Genomic DNA, 16017 nt, shown 5'->3' on the forward strand with positions numbered 1-16017 from the left:
CCATGTATGTGCTAATCACTCCATGTACATAATCGATTTTTTTGTGGGGTAAAATGTACATAACATGAAATTTACCATTTGAACCATTTTAAGAGTACAGTTCAGTGGCATTGAGGAGAGTCACAGTGTTGTACAACCATCACCGCTCTGTATTTTCAGAACCCTTCATTGTCCCAAACAGAAACTCCGTACCTGTTAAACAGTCATAACCCTTCATTCCTTTTCACCCCCCAACCCCCAGTTCCTGGTAACCTCTATTCTACTTTGTCTCTACGGATTTGCCTACTTTTGGTACTTCATGTAAGCGGAATCATACAATATTTTTCCCTTTGTGTCTGGATTATTTCTCTTAGCATGATGTTTTCAAGGTTCGTCCATGTTGGAGCATGTATCAGTACGTCATTCCTCTTTATGGATGAATAATATTCTATGGTATGAATATAACACATTTTGTTTATCCATTTGTCCATGGATAGACATTTGGCTTGTTTCCATATTTGGCTATTGTGAATAATACTGCTATGAAAATGGGTACACAAGTATTTGTGTGAATCCTTGCTTTCAGTTCTTTTGGATATATATCTAGGAGAGGAATTGCTAGATCATATGGTAAATCTATGTTTAACTTTTTGAAGAACTTGTATGTAATCAAATTTAATCCCCCTTGAGAACAACGTGAGAGAGGCAACATTATTATCCTTTCTTTTTCACCTTTTATATTGAATTCATCTCTAGCCCAGGTAGTTCCAGCTCTGAACTATATCCCAAACCCGTACTCTTGTCTGCACCTCCCCCGGCACCATCTTAGTCTCAGTTGTCCTCATTTCTTTCGCCACGACCCCTGCAACAGCCTCCTAACTGGCTCTGTGCTTCTATACCGTGCTCTCCCATCTATTCTCTTCTCAGTGATCGGTGTTCTCCTGAAGGCCCAAAGCAAATTGACTTACGCCTTCCCCCCTAGTTAAAATCCTTCAGTGGCTTCCCAACGCCCTCGAACTAACATTCAAGTCTTTCTCATGGCCTATGAGGTTGTGCATGTCCTGGGTCTGTCTCACCACACCAGTCTCCTGGTTGACTTTCCTCTTGCTCCCTACATTCTAGACCAGATTTCCTACAAATACGTTACAGGTGTGCCCAAGATTGAGACCCACAGACCCCAGGGCAGTTGCCTCCAACCACAAAGAGCTCATCCACTTACTCCAATGGCCCATACAAAGAGTATCATCTTCTAGGTGGGCCACAGTGTGAACAAGGGGAGAAAGTTCTCTCGCCACGTTAGCCTTCTCTCATTTTCTTGAATGCCCCCCACGTCTGTTCCTCCTTGGAGCTTTGCTGTGTGCTGTTCTCTCCGTCTTCTAAAATACTCCTTTGCTTACCCTCATCTCCGTCCCCATTTTCATGGCATGATCACCATTTGCAGCACCTGCTTCTCACCTAGATAACTTGCAATCAACTTCAATTTTCAGTTTAAGAGAAGGCTTAAGAGTTAGGAGCATAGACTATGGAGCCAGACTATGTGGGTTTGTATCCTATCTTCCCTACTCTTGGCAGTGTGCCTTTGGGCCAGCTACTTAACTTCACTGTGTTTGCAGGTAAACCAATTCCCAAAGACAGGGAGGCAGTATGAGCTGAGTAAACAACCAAAACAAACTTCGCCTAGCATCACCTCCACAGACTAGGCTTTGTGGCAGTATTGCACCTGGATTCATTTAATCTGCACAGTAATTATATGTGGTTAGATGCCATGTTATTATCAGCATCATTTCCATTTTCCAGATGGGGAACTTGAGGCTTGGTGAGGGTAGATGACTTACTGGTAAGTGGCTTAGGCAAGAGCAAGACTTTCCAATTCCAGATACTCAAACCACAAAGCATCATTGCTGTATTTCAGTTGTATACAGAGTAATATATTGGAATGTCATTTGCCTGGGAACAGTGAAGTCCTGCCCTCCAGTATTGTCAGGATCCAGTTGTAGACAACAGATCCCACTCTGGCTAAGTCAAGCAGAAGGAGATTTCACATGAGGAATTGGGTGCTTATAAAATGGCTAGAAAAGCAGAAAGAGTAATTTTAGCCCTCCAAGCCACTCTACCCTTGTAACAAGTTATGTTTTCCAAGGACGGCATAAACAATATCTTCCATCCTACATGCTCTTTTGCAATTGAGTTTGCCACTCCCTCATCAAGAGATGGAGTCTGTATCTTCACCCTCATGAACCTGGATTGGTTGTGTGACATCATTTGACCAACAGAGCATGGTAGAAGTGATGCTATGCCTGTTCTTGTCATAACCCGTAGCTTCTGGTGACTTTGGCTTCCTGCTTTTTGGAATGCTTGCCCTTGGGTGCTCCTTCTTTAAGCCCAAAGACCATGCTGTGAGCATCCCGAGCAACATGGAGAAGCTGCATAAGCTGCATGTAGGTGCTTCAGTCAACATTGCCAGGTGAACTCCCAGCCAATAGCCAGTGTCAACTGCCGGCCATGTGAGTGAGCCCCCTGGACATCCAGCCGAGTCGAGCCTTCAGATAACTGCAGCCCAGCCAACATCTAAATGTAATTTCATGAGAGACCCCAATGGAGAATTGCTTACCTGAGCCCAGTAAATGCATGAGTAATAATATTAAGTAGTTGTTTTAATTCACTAACTTTGGGGGTGGTTCATTACACAGCAGTAGATAACCAGAACAATCCTGACTCTGCATATGTTATCACTGTTGCTCAAACTACTGAACTGGGAAAACACCTGCTAAATTAGGAAGCTGCCAGGACAACTTCTAGACTTCAAGTCACACCATCTCTTCCATGAACCACACTTACAAAATGGATGCATGCATTCTGCCTCTCTGCCAATAAAAATTCTTGAAAATGCATCTGATTGGTGGAACCCAAAGCACCTATACTAGGTGAAGAGAATCCTAGCTGCAAGGAAGTCTGGGAAATGTAGTTGTTTCAAAGCTTCCCAGGCTTTGTAAGATAACAGAGGGCTGACATGGATGTTGAGAAAAGCAATCCACAGTATGAGGCACCCATCGTTATTCCTAAATGACTAAGCAATTTCAAGACTCAAGAAAATAAAAAGAATGCTTTTTAAATGTATGTTGCATAATTCAGACTCTCCTTTCACCCGAGATATCTTTTGCATTCATTATTCCATAGACCACTGGGGCACAGTTCATCACACTAGATTATTACAGTGTTCAAAGAAATCTTATCAGTATCTGAGTATTTATATCCCTCTGGGAGTTTTTTTTAAATCTTTGCTGTCTTTCTAGTAAATACAAAGAGCAGTTGAAACAAATGATAGTGCTTTGATGCTAGGTTATATTTTAACCAAAAGAATGTAGACGTCTTGGTAGGGTTTGCCAAAATATTCACTGGAATATTTTACAGTCTTCAAGTACTGGTAAACTTTATTTTTTAATGTGTATTTTTTTATTGAGGTAAAACATAGCATAAAACTCATATTTTAAACTTTTTAAAAATGAACAATCTAATGGCATTTAGTACATTCACAATGTTGTACAACCATTACTTCTGTCTACTTACAAAACATTTCATCATCCCAAACAGAAAGCCCATACCCACTGAGTTACTCTCCCTTCCCCTATATCCCTATTTCCTCCCGATCACTAAACGGCTTTCTGTCTCTAAGGATTCTCCTCTTCTGGATATTTCATGAAAATGGAACCATACAATATGTATGGTGCCTGGCTTCTTTCATTCAGCATAACGTTTTCAAAGTTCATCCATGCCGTAGCCTGTATCAGCACTTCATTCCTTTCATGGTTGAACAATATTCCATTGTATGAATACATCACTTTTGTTTATCCATTCGTCTGCTGATGGACATTTTGGCTATTGCGAATAGCACTATTTTGAATAGTATTGCTATGAATATCGGTGAACAGGGTTTTCTTTGAATAGCTCTTTTCAGTCCCTTTGGGTACTCTACCTAGGAGTAGAATCGCTGAGTCATATGGTTGTAGCGTGTTGTTTTCATCGCAAAACTTCCTTGGCTGAAACTGTTGCATTTTTTTTTAAAACCTGTTGAAAGGATGCTTTAATACTGTCTAAAACTATCTCCAATAAAAACAATACACTCAACTCCTGTAGTCTCTCCTGAAAGAGAAAGCTCAGTTCAAGATTTGTCACAGCGATACACTTTCAGTTTAGAACTCTTATTGTTTTAGATATTTACAACCTTCACAAAGTACATAATTGTATACTGAAATTTTGCCATATCTTTAGAATATAGTATTTGGGGCAAGGGGAAATACAGTTTTTAAAGTTAGAACCTAAGTCATTGTTAACGTTTAAGTCAATGGCTTTATTAAGTTTATATACATTTCTAAAAGAACAAAGTACAAAACCAGATTGTCTTATTTCTTCAGCAGTTTACTAATTCTACCTTTCACCATTAAACAGAAACACTTTGATAGTTAAAGTTATCGTTGATCAACTGCTTGTGAGGACTATTCCTTCTGAAGATTATTCTGTAAAACTACATCCTAATTAGAATGGTATTGGCGTTCAAATACAACCAGCTGAATTTTATGAATGACACTACTTTTTAAAAAAATATTTATTGAGCACCTCTTTTTTAAAATAAATTTATTTATTTTTGGCTGCGTTGGGTCTTCGCTGCTGCGTGCGGGCTTCTCTTGTTGCAGAGCATGGGCTCCGGGTGTGCGGGCTTCAGTAGTTGTGGCACACAGGCTCGGCAGCCGTGGTGCACGTGCCCAGTGCTCTGTGGCATGTGGGATCCTCCCAGACCAGGGCTCGAACCTGCGTCCCCTGCATTAGCAGGTGGACTCCCAACCACTGCACCACCAGGGAAGCCCGACACTACTTTTTTTTTTTTTTTTTCTGCGTTGGGTCTTCGTTGCTGCGTTGGGTCTTCGTTGATGCGTGCGGGCTTTCTCTAATTACAGCAAGTGGGGGCTACTCCTCGTTGCAGTGCGCGGGCTTCTCATTGCAGTGGCTTCTCTTGTTGCGTAGCACAGGCTCTGGCATGCAGGCTTCAGTAGTTGTGGCTCATGGGCTTCAGTAGTTGTGGCTCGCGGGCTCAAGAGCGCAGGCTCAGTAGTTGTGGCGCACAGGCTTAGTTGCTCCGTGCATGTGGGATCTTCCCTGACCAGGGCTCGAACCCCTGTCCCCTGCATTGGCAGGCGGATTCTTACCACTGTGCCACCAGGGAAGTCCCCCAACACTACTTTTGAGTGTACTAACAAGTGTTTAGAACAGTGTGCTTTTGAGGATTACTTATTTTTAATTCACATATTGAAATCTTGAACCACAAAAACGATGATGAGGAAAAAAACGTGCCAGAGCTATCTGGCTTCACAATGGTTATGACAGAAAAGTATAGTCAGCAGTTTCTTCCCAAATGAAAAGGTCAGCAGTGGGGAAGAAAAACCTTTGAAGGGTATCTTCAGTGGAATTTGGAACTTCCCTCACCTATCTTAGCAACTGCCTCCTATAGCAAGTTGCCTTGTGAAAGCGCCTTTCATATAAAAGAATAAAAGAATAAGTTCCTTTAGAAAGGCTACAATGGAGAGAGGACTAACTAGGCCAGTGTTAGAAAATCTGCATCTGTCCCCGAGATCCTGAGCAGACCTCAGCAGCTTCCTCTTCTGCAATGCAAGAGGTCTGCACCGTCTGACACAACTTCTGGCTCTGTGTTTTCATCAAAGGCCACCAAGGAAGGAAACATGCCTTTTTACCTCATAACATGAAGGCATTTTTATAACTATTTTATGTATTGGTTTGATCTTCAGTTTAGTTCAGCAGTGTTCTACGTGAAACACCCAGTGCACCTCATATGTTACAAATATTCAAAAAACATGAGCTTGGTGATGACAATTCAAAAGAAGTCATATCCAAGTAACTGATGTGAAGAGACTCAGAAAATAAATCATTTGAGAATATTCTTTACGCCTTTAAAACAAAAAATAAGTATAATTTTATTTCAAGAAAGTATTTAGCATTTAAAGGGGAGAATGACTAATTGGTAGTGCTGGTATTTATTTTCTTTTCACATTGAAACTTGGAAAACAAGGTTATAAGTTAAACTCAACCTCTTTATTATAAAAGTCTTTATTTAGTCACCTAAGTTTATTTTTACAACAAAGCACTTTTAATGTAATTTAAAACACACATGCTTTGATTGAAGAGTGACTGTGAATGGATCCAGTTTTCTTCCAGCTGTGATGACAACTTTGTCATTTCTTCTAGAAATACAGGCTCTGCAGGAAGCATTTTAAGGTGAACTTTTAAAACAACGCAAGCTATCCCTGGGCTGGCTGTGATTTATGTCATAGCATGTTCTGCCTATGTTTTCCTCTAAGAGTTTTATAGTGTCTGCCCTTACATTTAGATCTTATATCTATTTTCAGTTTATTTTTGTGTATGGTGTTGGAAGTGTTCTAATTTCATTCTTTTACATGTAGCTGTCCAGTTTTCCCAGCACCACTTATTGAAGAGGCTATCTTTTCTCCATTGTATACGCTTGCCTCCTTTATCAAAGATAAGGTGACAATATGTGTATGGGTTTATCTCTGGGCTTTCTATCCTGTTCCATTGTTATCTATTTCTGTTTTTGTGCCAGTACCATACTGTCTTGATTACTGTAGCTTTGTAGTATAGTCTGAAGTCAGGAGCCTGATTCTGCCAGCTCCGTTTCTCTTTCTCAAGATTGCTTTGGCTATTCAGGGTCTTTTGTGTTTCCATACAAATTGTGAAATTTTTTGTTCTAGTTCTGTGAAAAATGCCAGTGGTAGTTTGATAGGGATTGCATTGAATCTGTAGATTGTTTTGGGTATTATAGTGATTTTCACAAAGTTGATTGTTCCAATCCAGAACATGGTATATCTCTCCACCTGTTTGTATCGTCTTTAATTTCTTTCATCACTGTCTTATAGTTTTCTGCATACAGGTCTTTTGTCTCCTTAGCTAGGTTTATTCCTAGGTATTTTATTCTTTTTGTTGCAATGGTAAATGGGAGTGTTTCCTTAATTTCTCTTTCAGATTTTTCGTTGTTAGTGTATAGGAATGCAAGAGATTTCTGTGCATTAATTTTGTACCCTGCTACTCTACCAAATTCATTGATGAGCTCTAGTAGTTATCTGGTAGCATCTTTAGGATTCTCTACATATAGTATCATGTCATGTGCAAACAGTGACAGTTTTACTTCTTCTTTTCCGATTTGGATTCCTTTTATTTCTTTTTCTCCTCTGATTGCTGTGGCTAAAACTTCCAAAACTATGTTGAATAATTGTGGTGAGAGTGGGCAACCTTGTTAGAGGAAATGGTTTCAGTTTTTCACCACTGAGAACGATGTTGGCTGTGGCTTTGTCATATATGGCCATTATTATGTTGAGGTAGGTTCCCTCTATGCCTACTTTCTGGAGGATTTTTATCATAAATGGGTGTTGAATTTTGTCGAAAGCTGTTTCTACATCTACTGAGATTATCATATGGTTTTTATCCTTCAATTTGTTAATATGGTGTATCACATTGATTGATTTGCGTATATTGAAGAATCCTTGCATTCCTGGGATAAACCCCACTTGATCATGGTGTATGATCCTTTTAATGTGCTATTGGATTATGTTGGCTAGTATTTTGTTGAGGATTTTTGCATCTATGTTCATCAGTGATATTGGCTTGTAGTTTTCTTTTTTTGTGACATCTTTGTCTGGTTTTGGTATCAGAATGAGTTTGGGAGTGTTCCTCCCTCTGCTATATTTTGGAAGAGTTTGAGAAGGATAGGTGTTACATCTTCTCTAAATGTTTGATAGAATTCACCTATGAAGCCATCTGGTCCTCGGCTTCTGTTTGTTGGAAGATTTTTAATCACAGTCTCAATTTCAGTGCTTGTGATTGGTCTGTTTATATTTTCTATTTCTTCCTGGTTCAGTCTTGGAAGGTTGTGCTTTTCTAAGAATTTGTCCATTTCTTCCACGTTGTACATTTTATTGGCATGTAGTTGCTTCTCTTAATCACTCATGATCCTTTGTATTTCTGCAGTGTCAGTTGTTACTTCTTTATCATTTCTAATTCTATTGATTTGAGTCTTCTCCCTTTTTTTCTTGATGAGTCTGGCTAATGGTTTATCAATTTTGTTTATCTTCTCAAAGAACCAGCTTTTAGTTTTATTGATCTTTGCTCTCGTTTCCTTCAATTCTTTTTCACTTATTTCTGATCTGATCTTTATGATTTCTTTCCTTCTGCTAACTTTGAGTTTTTTGGTTCTTCTTTCTCTAGTTGCTTTAGGTGTAAGGTTAGGTTGTTTATTTGAGATGTTTCTTGTTTCTTGAGGTAAGAGTGTATTGCCATAAACTTCCCCCTTAGAACTGCTTTTGCTGCATCCTATAGGTTTTGTGTCATCGTGTTTTCATTGTCATTTGTTTCTAGGTATTTTTTGATTTCCTCTTTGATTTCTTCAGTGATCTCTTGGTTATTTAGTAGCGTATTGTTTAGCCTCCATGAGTTTGTATTTTTTACAGTTTTTTTTCCTGTAGTTGATATCTAGTCTCATAGTGTTGTGGTCAGAAAACATACTTGATATGATTTCAGTTTTCTTAAATTTACCAAGGCTTGATTTGTGACCCAAGTTATGGTCTATTCTGGAGAATGTTCCATGAGCACTTGAGAAGAAAGTGTATTCTGTTGTTTTTGGATGGAATGCCCTATAAAAATCAATTAAGTCCATCTTATTTAATGTGTCATTTAAAGCTTGTGTTCCCTTATTTATTTTTATTTTTGATGGCCTGTCCATTGGTGAAAGTGGGGTGTTAAAGTCCCCTCCTATTATTGCATTACTGTCGATTTCCCCTTTTATGGCTGTTAACATTTGCCTTATGTATTGAGGTGCTCTTATGTTGGGTGCATAAATATTTACAATTGTTATATCTTCTTCTTGGATTGATCCCTTGATCATTATGTAGTGTCCTTCTTTGTCTCTTGTAATAGTCTTTATTTTAAAGTCTATTTTGTCTGATGTGAGAATTGATACTCCAGCTTTCTTTTGATTTCCATTTGCATGGAATATCTTTTTCCATCCCCTCACTTTCAGTCTGTATGTCCCTAGATCTGAAGTGGGTCTCTTGTAGACAGTATATATATGGGTCTTGTTTTTGCATCCATTCAGCCAATCTATGTCTCTTGGTTGGAGCATTTAATCCATTTACATTTAAGGTAATTATTGATATGTATGTTCCTATTACCATTTTCTTAATTGTTTTGGGTTGTTTTTTGTAGGTTTTTTCCTTCTCTTGTGTTTCCTGCCTAGAGAAGTTCCTTTAGCATTTGTTGTAAAGCTGGTTTGGTAGTGCTGAATTCTCTTAAATTTTGCTTGTCTGTAAAGGTTTTAATTTTTCCATTGAATCTGAATGTGATCCTTGCTGGGTAGAGTAATCTTGGTTGTAGCGTTTTCCCTCTCATCACTTTAAATATGTCCTGCCACTCCCTGCTGGCTTGCAGAGTTTCTGCTGAAAGATCAGCTGTTAACCGTATGGGGATTCCCTTGCATGTTATTTGTTGTTTTTCCCTTGCTGCCTTTAATATTTTTTCTTTGTATTTAATTTTTAATAGTTTGATTAATGTGTGTCTTGGTGCATTTCTCCTTGGATTTATCCTGTATGGGACTCTCTGCACTTTCTGGACTTGATTGACTATTTCCTTTCCCACGTTAGGGAAGTTTTCAACTATAATCTCTTCATATATTTTCTCAGAACCTTTCTTTTTCTCTTCTTCTTCTGGGACCCCTATAATTCAAATGCTGGTGCATTTAATCTTGTCCCAGAAGTCTCTGAGAGTGTCCTCAATTCTTTTCACTCTTTTTTCTTTTCTGCTCTGCAGTAGTTATTTCCACTATTTTATCTTCCAGGTCACTTATCCATTCTTCTGCCTCAGTTATTCTGGTATTGATTTCTTCTGGAGAATTTTTTTTTTTTTTTTGCAGTACGCGTGGGCCTCTCACTGTTGTGGCCTCTCCTGTTGTGGAGCACAGGCTCTGGATGCGCAGGCTCAGTGGCCATAGCTCACGGGCCCAGCTGCTCCACGGCATGTGGGATCTTCCCAGACCGGGGCACGAACCTGTGTCCCCTGCATCGGCAGGTGGACTCTCAACCACTGTGCCACCAGGGAAGCCCTAGAGAATTTTTAATTTCATTTCTTGTGTTGTTCATCATTGTTTGCTCTTTAGTTCTTCTAGGTCCTTATTAAACGTTTCTTTTATTTTCTCCATTCTATTTCCAAGATTTTGGATCATCTTTACTCTTATTACTCTGAATTCTTTTTCAGGTAGACTGCCTATTTCCTCTTCATTTGTTTGGTCTGGTGGGTTTTTACTTTGCTACTTTATCTGCTGCATATTTCTCTGTCTTCTCATTTTGTTTTACTTACTGTGTTTGGGGTTTCCTCTTCGCAGGCTGCAGGTTCATAGTTCCCGTTGTTTTTTGTGTCTGCTCTCAGTGGGTGAGGTTGGTTCAGTGGGTTGTGTAGGCTTCCTGGTGGAGGGGTCTGGTGCCTGTGTTCTGATTTGTGGGGCTGGATCTTGTCTTTCTGGTGGACAGGGCCACAGCTGGTGGTGTGTTTTGGGGTGTCTGTGAACTTAGTATGATTTTAGGCAGCCTCTCTGCTCATGGGTGGGGTTGTGTTCCTGTCTTGCTAGTTGTTTGGCATGGAGTGTCCAGCACTGGAGCTTGCTGGCCATTGGGTGGAGCTGGGTCTTAGCATTGAGATGGAGCTCTCTGGGAGAGCTCTTGCCGATTGATATTACGTGGAGCTGGGAGGTCTCTGGTGGTCCAATGTCCTGAACTCGGCTCTCCCACCTCAGAGTCTCAGGCCTGACACCAGGCCGGAGCACCAAGACCCTGTCAGCCATGCGGCATGGCCTCTGCTGACCCCTTAGTCCCTCCAGTTCACTGTACTTCAGCTACACCTGACATCTTTCAGGTCCTCAACCACATTTAATTCTTTTCCACTTTAGAGACTGTGCACTTGCTGTTCCCTCTTTGTTCAGTGGCCACCAACTGGATCCTTAGTTTCATTTACCTTCTTAGAAAACGCATTTTGTTGTTCATAAAGAGAACAGGAGGGCCGTGAGGAAATGTGTCACTTCTTCTAACCGGGCTCCCGGCACTGGAATCCCTGCCTCGCCCCACAGGCGCGTGGCCGAGGGGGGCGCGGGCATGTGCCGGCGTTTGGGGCGGGCCTTCTGCTCCTAGGGGTCTGGGGAACACCGGGAAAGGCCGGCCATGCGCGTTCACAAGTCAAGGTTTGCACCTCGCCTGCCTGTGCTGCATTTGGCTTTTCTGTTGATATGTTAGGAGCTCTGCCCTACAGCAGACTGATCTTTGCATGTTAGTTGGTTTGTGTTTGGTTTTTTGGAAAGCAGACTATAGTTTATAATTCTTCATCACGTAATGACAAAATAACTACCTGTCTAGAAAATGATTTTGGGAGGCAAGGACATTTTCTGATGTCTTTGTCCTTCTTTTCCCAACACTGTTATTTCAAATGGATTAAAAGTTCATTATGAAAAATGCACAAAACTTTTCCTAAATTTGTTCTGATGTGGCCTGTCAGGATTATTACTGTTGCTGGGGGTGCATTCCTCCCGCTACACCTCTTGAGCTCTTGTGGCTGAATTAATAATAAAACTGACACAAGACAGATTACCAGGAGAAAAAGGAAGAAGTGTGGACAGAAGTCTCATAGAAATGGGACCTAAGAAGTGGCAAAGCAGGCACCTTTTCTACTTTTTAGACAAAGAAACAATAAATTTGTGAGGAATTGACAGGACAAAGAAATTTAGGTTTGGGGTGCTCAATTAGTGAATAAACTAAACAGAGTTTGGGCTTCAGGTACTAAATTAAGGAAGTAACAGGGTTTGTTTATGCAGGCTTCTTGACCTGAATTCCTGTCTCTGGTGATAAAGGTATCTTTCTACCTCCAGCTGCAGGGAGTATACCTTTCACATGAGAGATTTATTTCCTGCTTTCAGGGTGACAGAGAGGAGGGTCAGAGTATCCCTCTTGCACTGGCCATTTCTTAAATAACTTTAATTAAAAATAATCATTATGCCACTGTAGCATATTTTGGGGTGGTCCACTCTGGGCCCCAATATTACCTATGCAATTACCACTTAATGTAATGATTGTATAAAATCATTAAGTGAATTGTAGACGCAGTATAGTGATTATGTGCCTGGAGGCTACAGCCAGAGTACCTGGGTTTGAATCCTGACTCTGCCACTTAATAGTTGTGAAATCTCATTTCTTAATCTTTCTGTGCTCAGTTTTCCCATCTGTACATGGGGCTAATAACAGCACCTTTGTAAAGATGTAAAGTCCTTGGACCAGTACCTGGCATGAAGTCTGCACTATAAAAGCTTGTTGAATGCAGTTTCACAAATTGGTCCAGATAATTACAACACCTTTAATCAAGATAATAAATAAATAGTACAAGTTCTTCTAAAGGAGGATGTTATGGATTTTAATTTTGACAATGCCTATCACTCCCTATAAAAGAACATTATTCCCCCAAAATATAACATACAAAGGCTATTGAAGGAACACTGGAGGACAATTACTTAATAATTAACTTTAAATACCTTAAAAGAGATATAATAAAATTAAAAATTTTTACTAATGACAAAACACCATGTACTATAATAATAACAGCCCCCACCTTTGCTTTTGAGGGCAAGATTCAATTCATTCAATATTTATTCCTTCAAAAAGTACTTATCGGGCTTCCCTGGTGGCGCAGTGGTTGAGAGTCTGCCTGCCGATGCAGGGGACACGGGTTCGTGCCCCTGTCCGGGAAGATGCCACATGCCGCGGAGCAGCTATGCCTGTGAGCCATGGCCGCTGAGCCTGCGCGTCCGGAGCCTGTGCTCCGCAACGGGGGAGGCCACAACAGTGAGAGGCCCGCGTACAGCAAAAAAAAAAAAAAAAAAAAAGTACTTATCAACTACAATGTTTCAGACTCACTAATCAGTATAGAATAGTAAACTAAGGACACCTTATCTTCATGGAATTTCCAATCCAGTGGTAGAGACAGAAATGAAAAACAAGTTAACTAACAATTGTGTTATTACAATTTCTGAGAAGAACTAGGTGAAGAGAATACTACAAATAAATTACATAATGCGTATAAAGTGTTTAGGGGAGTTTCTGGTCCTTAGAATGCATACAATAAAAGTTATCTATGATTATTCATTATTCTAATAATTATTATAATTTATCCAGTTTATTCACCTGTTTAAAAAAAATCCATCATCTTAAATTGAAGTTTCCTGCCCTCTAGTGGGGACTTTGAGTCATAGCCACACAAGCAACTGAGAATCTCAGGTTAAGTGTTTTTGATGTTTCAGCAGCTGTTTAATGAGCTCTCCTGCTGGTTGGGATGCCCAGCACTGTGCTCGATAAGCCATGCAAGACGCGTGCCGGCCACAGGGCCCCGCATGCCCATAACTTCCTTCAGAGGGCCTCCTTGTGCATGCTTGGTGCCATGTGACCTCACCATCCTCCCTGGGCACCATCTATAACTAGTCAGCGGCCTGTGAAGTGGCCTGGGGTAAAAGCTCTACTGAATAAGCCTCCCCATATAGGAGGGCGATAGGTCCAGCGAATCAGCCTCAAAGCGGATCAAGACAGAGCCAATTAATCTGCAGTCAAAGAAAAGAGATGGAAAGTATTTGAACCCTGAGGATGACAGTATCAGAGAGAAGAATTCCTGCTATTGACCAGCCAGGGCTGCCTCCCATCCCGAAGATATTGCAGTAGCCCCAGGCAAGTCCAGGTGAGGCTGTGACTGTTGCCTTTCTCCTATCTTCCCTGAACATCTTTACTGTAACCCTGAGTTAACCCAGGTAGTTCCAGTGTTAAAGAACCTAACAAAGGTGCTTAAAATTAAAAAATTATTTATTTGGCTGCACCGGGTCCAAGTTGGGGCACAGGGGATCTTTAGTTGTGGCATGTGGGATCTAGTTCCCTGACCAGGGATCGAACCCGGGCCCCCTGCATTAGGAGCACAGAGTCTTTAACCACTGGACCACTAGGGAAGTCCCAAAGAAGCTTTAAATATCCATCCCATTCATCTTTGCAACCTCTTGAGAAACCAGTATTATCATCTCCCAGGGGCTCAGAGAAGTTGAGTTACTTACCCAAAGTCGCATAGCTAATAACTAGCAGCACAGAATTCACACCTTGCTATCAAAGTTCATGTTCATTCCACTACTCCATAATCCATATCCATGGTATTGAAACCTGACTTAAATGGAGATATGAGATTAGATGTTCTCCCACATTTTATTTTAGCAAAAGTCTCTTTTAAAAATAACTAGGTTAGGGCTTCCCTGGTGGCTCAGTGGTTAAGAATTCTCCTGCCAATGCAGGGGACACGGGTTTGAGCCCTGGTCCAGGAAGATCCCACATGCTGCAGAGCAACTAAGCCTGTGCACCACAACTACTGAGCCTGTGCTCTAGAGCCTGCAAGCCACAACTACTGAGCCTGCGTGCCACAGCTACTGAAGCCTGTGTGCCTAGAGCCCGTGCTCCACAACAAGAGAAGCCACCGCATTGAGAAGCCCGTGCACCGCAATGATGAGTAGCCCCCGCTCGCCACAACTAGAGAAAGCCCACGCACAGCAACGAAGACCCAATGCAGCCAAAAATAAATAAATAAATAACTATTTTTTAAAAAAAACAAAACAACTTGCTGGGGTACAGCCGAGGCCAAGAACCGATAAACTACTTTTTTTGCATTTAAATTTAAATTGTATTTATTGAATAAGTAATACTGTGCATAACGCAATATCCAAAAAACTTTTAAACAGTGAAATTTCCCTCCCACCCTTATCCTCCAGGCATCCTCCTCCCCAGAGGCAACTGGTACTTCTCATGACTAGGACTTTGGTATCAAATATACGTAAAAAAATTCTCTTCTCTCTCTCAAGACCTTGCTTATTTCAGTTAACAATATTGCATGGATCTCATTCCATGTTAGGACATAAAGGGTGTTCTCAGCTGCTTGACATTCTATTTTATAAAATGTAGTACATTTCTTTAAAAAACAATCCTCTATTGACATTTGTGCTAATATGCACACACACACACAGCCAAAGCATACAATTTCACATGTGTGCAAAAATAACTAGGCCGTGTACCTAGAAGTAGAATTGTTACTTTAAAAGGTGTATGCAGTTAATAATCTTTGCTGAATTTTAACAAAAGGCCATGTAGAGATTGTGCTGCTTTCTATTCAAAACAACAGTAGTTATGAGACGGAACTATTTAAATGGCTGTTTGTCAAGCTACCTAGTTTTGGAGAAACTTTTTATTGTTCACACTCCTGGCACGTCTGTTTGCAGAGGTGCATTTCTATGGGAGCGAGGGGGGCGTGGGGAGGCGGGGCATGAAAGAAGGGATCCACTGTAGGCCTGAGCTCTTGGCCCGATCTTTTTTTTTTTTTTAACATCTTTATTGGGGTATAATTGCTTTACAATGGTGTGTTAGTTTCTGCTTTATAACAAAGTGAATCAGTTATGCATATATATGTTCCCATATCGCTTCCCTCTTGCGTCTCCCTCCCTCCCACCCTCCCTATCCCACCCTTGGCCCGATCTTAACACAGGTGTGGCCTGGGCCCTCTGCACTGCTGACTGGACTCTTGATCTGTTACACATTCAGGGAAAAATAGCAAATCTAATTTCACAGACTTACCGTCGGGACTTTACCCACAGCTGTCCCACCTGTAAATTTTGCCCTTTCTTGTTACCCCGACTCTGAGTTTCTGTTTAGGCTGTGTTATCCAAGTTGCAGGCCTCTGCTCTGTTGTTCACCCACACTGTGGATGTCTGAATAGCATGTTAATTTGTGCACAGATCCAGATGTGTGCACTAAACACCAAGGAAGGTCACTGAAAGTCCTACCATTGTCTGCTTCTGTTTTTACCAAAGAGTTCAACTGCATCTGTTTTTTGTTTTGTTTTGTTTTGTTTTTTGAA

The 16017-nt window shown here is 40.8% G+C and overlaps 1 protein-coding gene and 1 non-coding gene across 2 annotated transcripts in view; both read right to left on the reverse strand.

Annotated features, from left to right (window-relative positions):
- Positions 1-16017, reverse strand: part of LOC101275752 (thioredoxin domain-containing protein 8) — a 709525-nt gene that overhangs the window by 581375 nt on the left and 112133 nt on the right. The window lies entirely within an intron of this gene.
- TRNAR-CCU (transfer RNA arginine (anticodon CCU)) lies at positions 14001-14074 on the reverse strand. The gene has a single exon. It is a non-coding gene; the product is annotated as a tRNA-Arg (tRNA).

This window comes from Orcinus orca, chromosome 6 (genome assembly GCF_937001465.1).
Source record: "Orcinus orca chromosome 6, mOrcOrc1.1, whole genome shotgun sequence".
Classification (NCBI taxonomy): Eukaryota; Metazoa; Chordata; class Mammalia; order Artiodactyla; family Delphinidae; genus Orcinus; species Orcinus orca.